General features: G+C 53.4%; 1 long non-coding RNA gene across 1 annotated transcript; it reads left to right on the top strand.

The window, feature by feature from the left end:
* Positions 1-4959: 4959 nt before the first annotated feature.
* On the top strand, positions 4960-6136 carry LOC144389420 (uncharacterized). The gene is made up of 2 exons (XR_013453450.1): positions 4960-5095; positions 5344-6136. It is a non-coding gene; the product is annotated as an uncharacterized LOC144389420 (long non-coding RNA).
* Positions 6137-6952: the final 816 nt, after the last annotated feature.

Below are 6952 nucleotides of genomic sequence, written 5' to 3'. Positions count from 1 at the left end.
GCGGTGCGGCTAATGTCGGCGCTATCTACGCAGCCACCATCAAGCTACCGGACTTTTGGCAGCGCAACCCGCGGCCGTGGTTTCAGCACATCGAGGCTCAGTTCCAGCTGAGAGGAATTACGCAGGATGTTACAAAGTATTTCCACGTTGTTTCGGCCTTGGATGCCTCGACGACGGCCAGGGCTATGGCGCTGTTGGAGGCTCCTCCAGCTAACGGGAAGTACGACGCGCTCAAAACATTCCTGTTAAAACTCTTTGAACTGTCGGAGCTGGAGAAAGCGGACCGTCTGCTGTCCCTGAATGGGCTTGGTGACGGCAAGCCGTCCGAGTTGATGGAGAGGATGCTGGCTGTGCTGGGCGCGGCGGATCCCTCGTTCCTCTTCGCCCACATCTTCCTGCGGCAGCTTCCGGCGCCCGTGCGCACCGCGCTGGCCTGCTCCGCCCTCACTTCCTCCATGGACTATCGGGCGCTGGCGTTGGAGGCAGACAGGATTTTCCTCGCCAACCGGCAGCAGTTTGTCCACGCGCTGCTACCCGCCCAGCACGCGTCTGTTTCGCTTCCACCCCTGGAGGACGGCCCGGACACTGCAGCGGCTGTAACGGCCCGCCAACAGCGGGAGGACGGGTGGTGTTATTACCATTCCAGGTTTGGGGCCAAGGCCAAACAGTGTCGCCAGCCTTGCAGTTTTGGGGCCCAGGGAAAAGCCAGGGCCGGCGCTCATTAGCAGCTATGGGCGCTGGCCGTGACTGCAAGCTGTTGTTCGTCGCTGACACCTTGTCCGGCCTGCGGCTGCTGGTCGATTCGGGGGCTCAGCGCAGCATCCTGCCGGCGAAGCCTGTGGACACCATGGCTGGCGGACATGGCCCCCCGATGGACGCTGCTAATGGCACGCCCATTCGTACCTACGGCACGAGGTATGTGGAGGTGTGTTTCGGCGGGCGGCGTTTCGGCTGGGACTTCGTCATGGCCGCCGTGTCTACGCCGCTCCTGGGCGCGGATTTCCTGTGTGCTTACAGACTGTTGGTGGATGTTACAAACTGCCGCCTGATCGACGCCCTGTCTTTTGCTTCATACCCCTGCACGCTGGGGGGGGAGGGGGCGCTTTGTCTGTCGAACACGTTTGCCACAGGGGACCTGTATCACCGCCTGCTGGCTGAATTCCCGGATATCACCACGCCCACGTTTTCATCAGCGGTGGCTAAGCATGGTGTGGAGAACTACATCACCACGATTGGCCCCCCAGTCTATGCACGGGCCCGGCGCCTCGACTCGGCCAAGCTCGCGATTGCCAAGGAGGAATTCGCCACCATGGAGCACCTCGGCATCGTGCGCCGCTCCAACAGCCCGTGGGTGTCCCCCCTGCACATGGTGACCAAGGCTGATGGTGGTTGGCGTCCCTGCGGTGATTTCCGTCGCCTGAACAACGCCACCACCCCCGACCGTTACCCAGTGCCGCACATACAAGATTTCTCCGCCCACCTAGCTGGTGCCACAATCTTTTCGAAGGTGGACCTGGTGCGCGGTTACCACCAGGTGCCCGTCCGCCCACAGGATGTTCCCAAGACGGCAGTCATCACGCCCTTTGGCCTTTTCGAATTCCTGCGGATGCCATTCGGTCTCAAGGGTGCGGCGCAGACGTTTCAGCGCCTCATGGACTCTGTGCTACGAGACATGCCGTTCCTGTTTGTGTACTTGGACGACATTCTTGTGGCCAGCGCGTCCGCAGACGACCACCTGACGCATCTCCGGCAGCTGTTCGGCCGGCTAAGTGAGCATGGTCTCATCATCAATCCGGCCAAGTGCGAGTTTGGCCAGTCGGCCATCACTTTTCTCGGCCACCACGTCACCCCGCAGGGAGCCGTACCCCTCCCGGCCAAGGTGGAGGCCGTCGCCGGTTTCCCACGCCCGCTCACTATGAAGTCCCTGCAGGAGTTCCTGGGCATGGTGAATTTCTACAACCGTTTCCTTCCCCATGCGGCTCAACTCATGCGACCCTTGTATGACGCCTTGCGGGGTCAGAGGCCGGCGGACGTGTTGGATTGGTCCGCAGGGATGGCTGCTGCTTTTGACGCTGCCAAAACCGCGCTGGCCAACGCTGCTCTGTTGGCACATCCGTCTCCTACCGCCCCAGTTGCTCTTACTACAGACGCCTCGGATTACGCGGTGGGGGCTGTGTGTGAACAGTGGGTAGGCGGAGCCTGGCAGCCGCTGGCCTTTTTCAGCAGGAAGCTCCGTGACAACGAAATACAGCGCTTTCGACAGGGAGCTCCTGGGTCTTTTCCTCGCCACCCGTCATTTCCGTTTCCTGTTGGAAGGCCGGCGGTTCACGGCTTTCGTTGACCACAAGCCGTTGACGTTCGCCATGGCCAAGTCTTCGGAGCCATGGTCTGGTCGACAGCAGCGCCAGCTTTCTGCTATCTCGGAGTACACCACTGACATCCAGCACGTGGCCGGCAAGGACAATTTCGTCGCCGATTGCCTCTCCCGAGCAGTCACTGGGTCCGTCCACTTGGGCCTCGACTACGCGGCCATGGCTGGGGATCAGGCCGCGGACTCTGAGGTGCAGGCCTACAGGACGGCTCCCACGGCGCTGGTCATGGAAGATGTGGTGTTCGACACAGCCAACGCTACACTCCTCTGTGACATCTCCACTGGCCTGCCGCGCCCCATGGTGCCGGCTGGCTGGAGGCGTAAGGTTTTTGACGCCATACACGGGCTTTCCCACCCGGGGGGGAGAGCCTCCATCAAGCTGGTGGGGGCTAAATTCGTCTGGCCAGGCCTGCGGAAGGACGTCAGGGTCTGGGCTGCGGCCTGTGTGGCGTGCCAGCGTGCAAAAGTGACTCGTCATACCAGGGCCCCTTTGGCACCTTTCAAAGTGCCTGAGAGGCGTTTTGATCATGTGAACGTGGACCTGGTGGGGCCACTTCCCCCCTCCCGTGGTTACACCTACCTACTCACCATGGTGGACAGGACCACCAGGTGGCCAGAAGTGGTTCCCCTGTCCTCCACTACAGCAGCTGAGGTGGCCCGGGCGTTCATTATGGCTTGGGTGGCCCGTTTTGGCACACCGTCCGACCTCTCCTCGGACAGGGGTCCGCAGTTTACATCGGAGCTTTGGACTGCGGTTGCCGAGGTCCTGGGGGTAAAGGTCCACCGTACCACGGCCTATAACCCACAGAGCAACGGACTTTGCGAGCGGTTTCATCGTGACATGAAGGCAGCGCTCAGGGCCAGCCTTACGGGCGCCGACTGGGCTGACCGCCTCCCGTGGGTTATGCTTGGCCTTCGCTCCGCCCCCAAGGAAGATCTTCAAGCCTCATCGGCCGAGCTGGTGTACGGCCAGCCGCTGCGCGTCCCGGGGGAGTTTCTTCCGGATGCCACGGCCCCATGGTCAGTTGCCTCCCATCGTGCGGTGTCCCGGGAAGTTGCCGACGCTTTCATTCCTATTCCGACGTCTCGCCATGGCCTCCCCCAGTCCTATGTTCCAAAGGATTTGCCGTCGGCGAAGTACGTCTTCATTCGCCACGATGGCCATCGCGCCCCGCTGCAGCCCCCTTACGATGGGCCCTTCCGTGTCCTGGTGGGGGGGTCTAAGAACTTTGTTGTGGATATGGGGGGTAGGCCTGAGCGGGTAGCTATAGACCGTCTCAAACCTGCTCATGTGGATATTGGCGAACCGCTCCAGCTGGCCCGGCCCCCACGCCGAGGGCGGCCCCCGGCGGCGGTCTTGGCCCCGTCCCCTGCTCCTGCCCTGCCTCCCGCCCTTCGCCCTTCTCCTGTTAAGCGCAGCCGTTATGGCCGCCTGGTCCGCCCCCCTGTGCGTTGACCTTCTTCGGGACTGTATGGGCTGGACTGTTCTGCATTGGCATGTAGTGTCCTATGTTCTCTGTGGGGTACCTGTTTGGTCTTGGCCTGTGGTTATGGGTGAATTCTGGGGGGGCCTGTGTGGTGACCCACAAGTAACGCTGGGGAGACATTCACTAGGGGACTGTACCTTTAAGGAAAAGTTTTGGATGTGAGGTTAACGTGCTGTCTGCAGTAGTTCTCACATGTTGTTCTGAGTGTTGAAGTGGAGAGTAAAGTTGACTCGCTGACACGCATCTCCGTCTCCTGTCTCGTCACTTTACACCCTCCACATTTTGATATATATGTGTATACATATGTATGATATATATATGAATGAGATATATATGTATATGTGTATATATATATATATTTTGTGGTGGATCAGGAAGACCTGCAGCGGCTTAAAGAAGCCTACACCTTCTGTGGTATTCTGCCTGCCAACCCGACCAAGCAACACATCCGAGAGCACTGCAGGATCAGAATTCCGCTGCCTGAGGAGCTCATCAAGAGAGTCAAGGGAGTTTTCCAGCAGTTTCACCTGGCAAGTGACCCAAATGGCGCTCCTCTCTGCAAGCCCTCAGACATGGCGGATTCAGAGAGTACACAGCCTGTGGGGCTGCCTGAGTGATCCTGGGGTGGAAGGTGGGATTTTGTACAGGAATGGAGGAACATTGCAGCTAAATCATGTGCAGGGTGAAGGGGCCAAAGTTCCTGTTTGGATCCCCATCAGAGGCACATCCCAGCAGGAGGGCTTTCACTTCCACCAGGCTCAGTGGGTCACTGGAACACGTGTTTCCACGGAGGTGTTCCGAGCTCAGGGGATGACTGGGGTGGCACGGTGGAATTACCAGTGCCTCGTGGACTTACAGCAGCCTGGTGTTAACCTCCCAGCTGTTTTTGATCCAGCATTGATTGGACACAGTCTCTGAACGGGTCTTGGGGCATGCAAAGTATCCAGCTTTTTATCCCGCTAGCAGAGACACTGGAGAGAAGTTCGACCTACAATACGTTGAGCCTGGTTGCCGCCCAGTTCCTCTGGACTGGAACAAGCACAAGAGAAAGACATATCACCCCCAGGCCCGGAATCCACCTGCTAAAAGTGATCCACTCGCTACCCAGTCGGAGGTTCCTCCGTCATCCTCACTGGCACCATCAAGGTTGTTCCAGTTTTCTCCATGCCCCCTGCCGATTCTGCTGTGAAACCAGATGTGATCCCCAGAACAACGTCAGGGCCTCGGGGAGAGCCAGGTGACACAGTGATGGACAACATATCAGCGCTAGTTAATAGTAACATTTTTATGGATAGCGTAATACATTTGTTTCACTTTTCCATTTTTTTACAAGATGTGAAAATATATTTAGGGTGTTATTAACTAAACATTTACATACAAATACCAGTCGGTCATGAGCTATTAATGAAAGTTTATATTTATTATAGAAGTATTTGATTCTATAGGTCAGAATGACTTATTGTACTCCGTCTTTTGTTCTTGTAGAAACCCCACGTCTGCCCTCACCAGCTGGTGCTCGCACTGGACCTGTGAAGACAGGAGGGAGAGTGTTTGTTTTGGACCACAAACGATGGCTGATTCTGCAGCGTCATTCCTCATTGAGAAATTGGCAACACTGGTTCAATAAAGACTCTCTTCGGGACTTTTCAATTGTTACTAATCACGATAACTACAGAATAAATACCACCCGGAACGTATTTTATCTCTCTAGGAGTTTGATTTATTTCGGACTCGGAAACACCGAAGATAATTTAGACTCCGCTAAAAGTCGGACGTCCTTGTCCTCCCTGTTTGTTATGAGAGTGGAGTGAGAGAGTGCAAGTGTCTCTGTAGAACGTTTACAGTTCTAAGATATTCACAGATTCAGACTGGTTTAATAGCTGGTCAGCGAGAGGTTGTTAAACTGTGTGGCCCTAGACCGTAGTCACCTACCAAGTTATAACTTTTAATCTCATCATTATCTCATAATTTTGACGTTCTTAAGGGTTAGGGTTAGAAAAAAGTGGGGGTATATATATTTTATAAAACTGTTCAATTGTTAAAATGTTTCATTATTTATAATTGTCTGAGACCGTCAAGTTCAAATGTGAAACAGAAAAGGGGAAATGTGAAGATTTCTTCCCTTTATTTTATTGTAACACAATTTTCACATCTTATTTATTTTTTTATTTTGAAAGGCAGCACTACTTTCTTAGTTATTGATAGAACATTATTGATATTTGCAATCTTACACCTAAGTTCAGTTCTTTTTACGTGGCAATAAATACTGTCAAAGGGGTTCTGAATTGTACTGAATTAATTTGATTTATCAGCTGTGTATTGATTAAATGCAAATGTTGATACAACTCGATTCCTTAATCACACTAAATACACATTACGATCTTCCAGACCTTTGCTTCTAGAAATGGTCTCTAACTGGACCTCATTACATCTTAGTTGAATACCCTTGCCCTGTATGCACAGGTCAAACTCAATTTTACAGCAGGAAGTGGCAGCTCTCTCTTAGTAAAAGTGGGATAGAAGGGAAAAATGTGGGATGTCTGCTTTGGTAAAAGAATGGGGGTGCAGATAGTTTTACAATAACATGTTTAGGTTATTTCTTAGTAAGGACTCATCCTGACCTCCCCCCATCGTGCACTGCTCCTCAATAAGAGCCTATTCATGCGATGTCTCATTCTCCCTCGGATGGCATCTTTGAAGGTCATCGGTCTGACTTACTGTCAGGATTTGCAAAGGGAGGACTCAAACGCAAAACAGGTTTCAAACTAAAAATGACATTAATAACTGCTTGCCCTGTGTTTCTGTATCTGCTAAATCTCTAAATAGACAACAAAAACGACTGTTTCAGAGTTGTTCCCGGACTCTATAGGGCCATTGTACATTATTTACGCTTCTAAAAAGAAGCAGCATAAATCTGGGATTTCTGGCATTTGATTGGCTGAAATGCAACATGTCAGATCATTGGCACTAGGGAGTGTTTAGAAATTATTTTCAGAATATTTTGTGATGAGAAATTATATTTATAGTTATTGTGCCTATTCTGTACCTACCATTCCCTTTTGTGATTCTTCAACAATGAACAATTTGAATATCC

Source organism: Gasterosteus aculeatus, chromosome 18 (assembly GCF_964276395.1).
Source record: "Gasterosteus aculeatus chromosome 18, fGasAcu3.hap1.1, whole genome shotgun sequence".
In the NCBI taxonomy this organism is placed as follows: Eukaryota; Metazoa; Chordata; class Actinopteri; order Perciformes; family Gasterosteidae; genus Gasterosteus; species Gasterosteus aculeatus.
The sequence above is the reverse complement of the archived record's forward strand: the minus strand, read 5'-3'. Positions and strand labels throughout refer to the sequence as shown.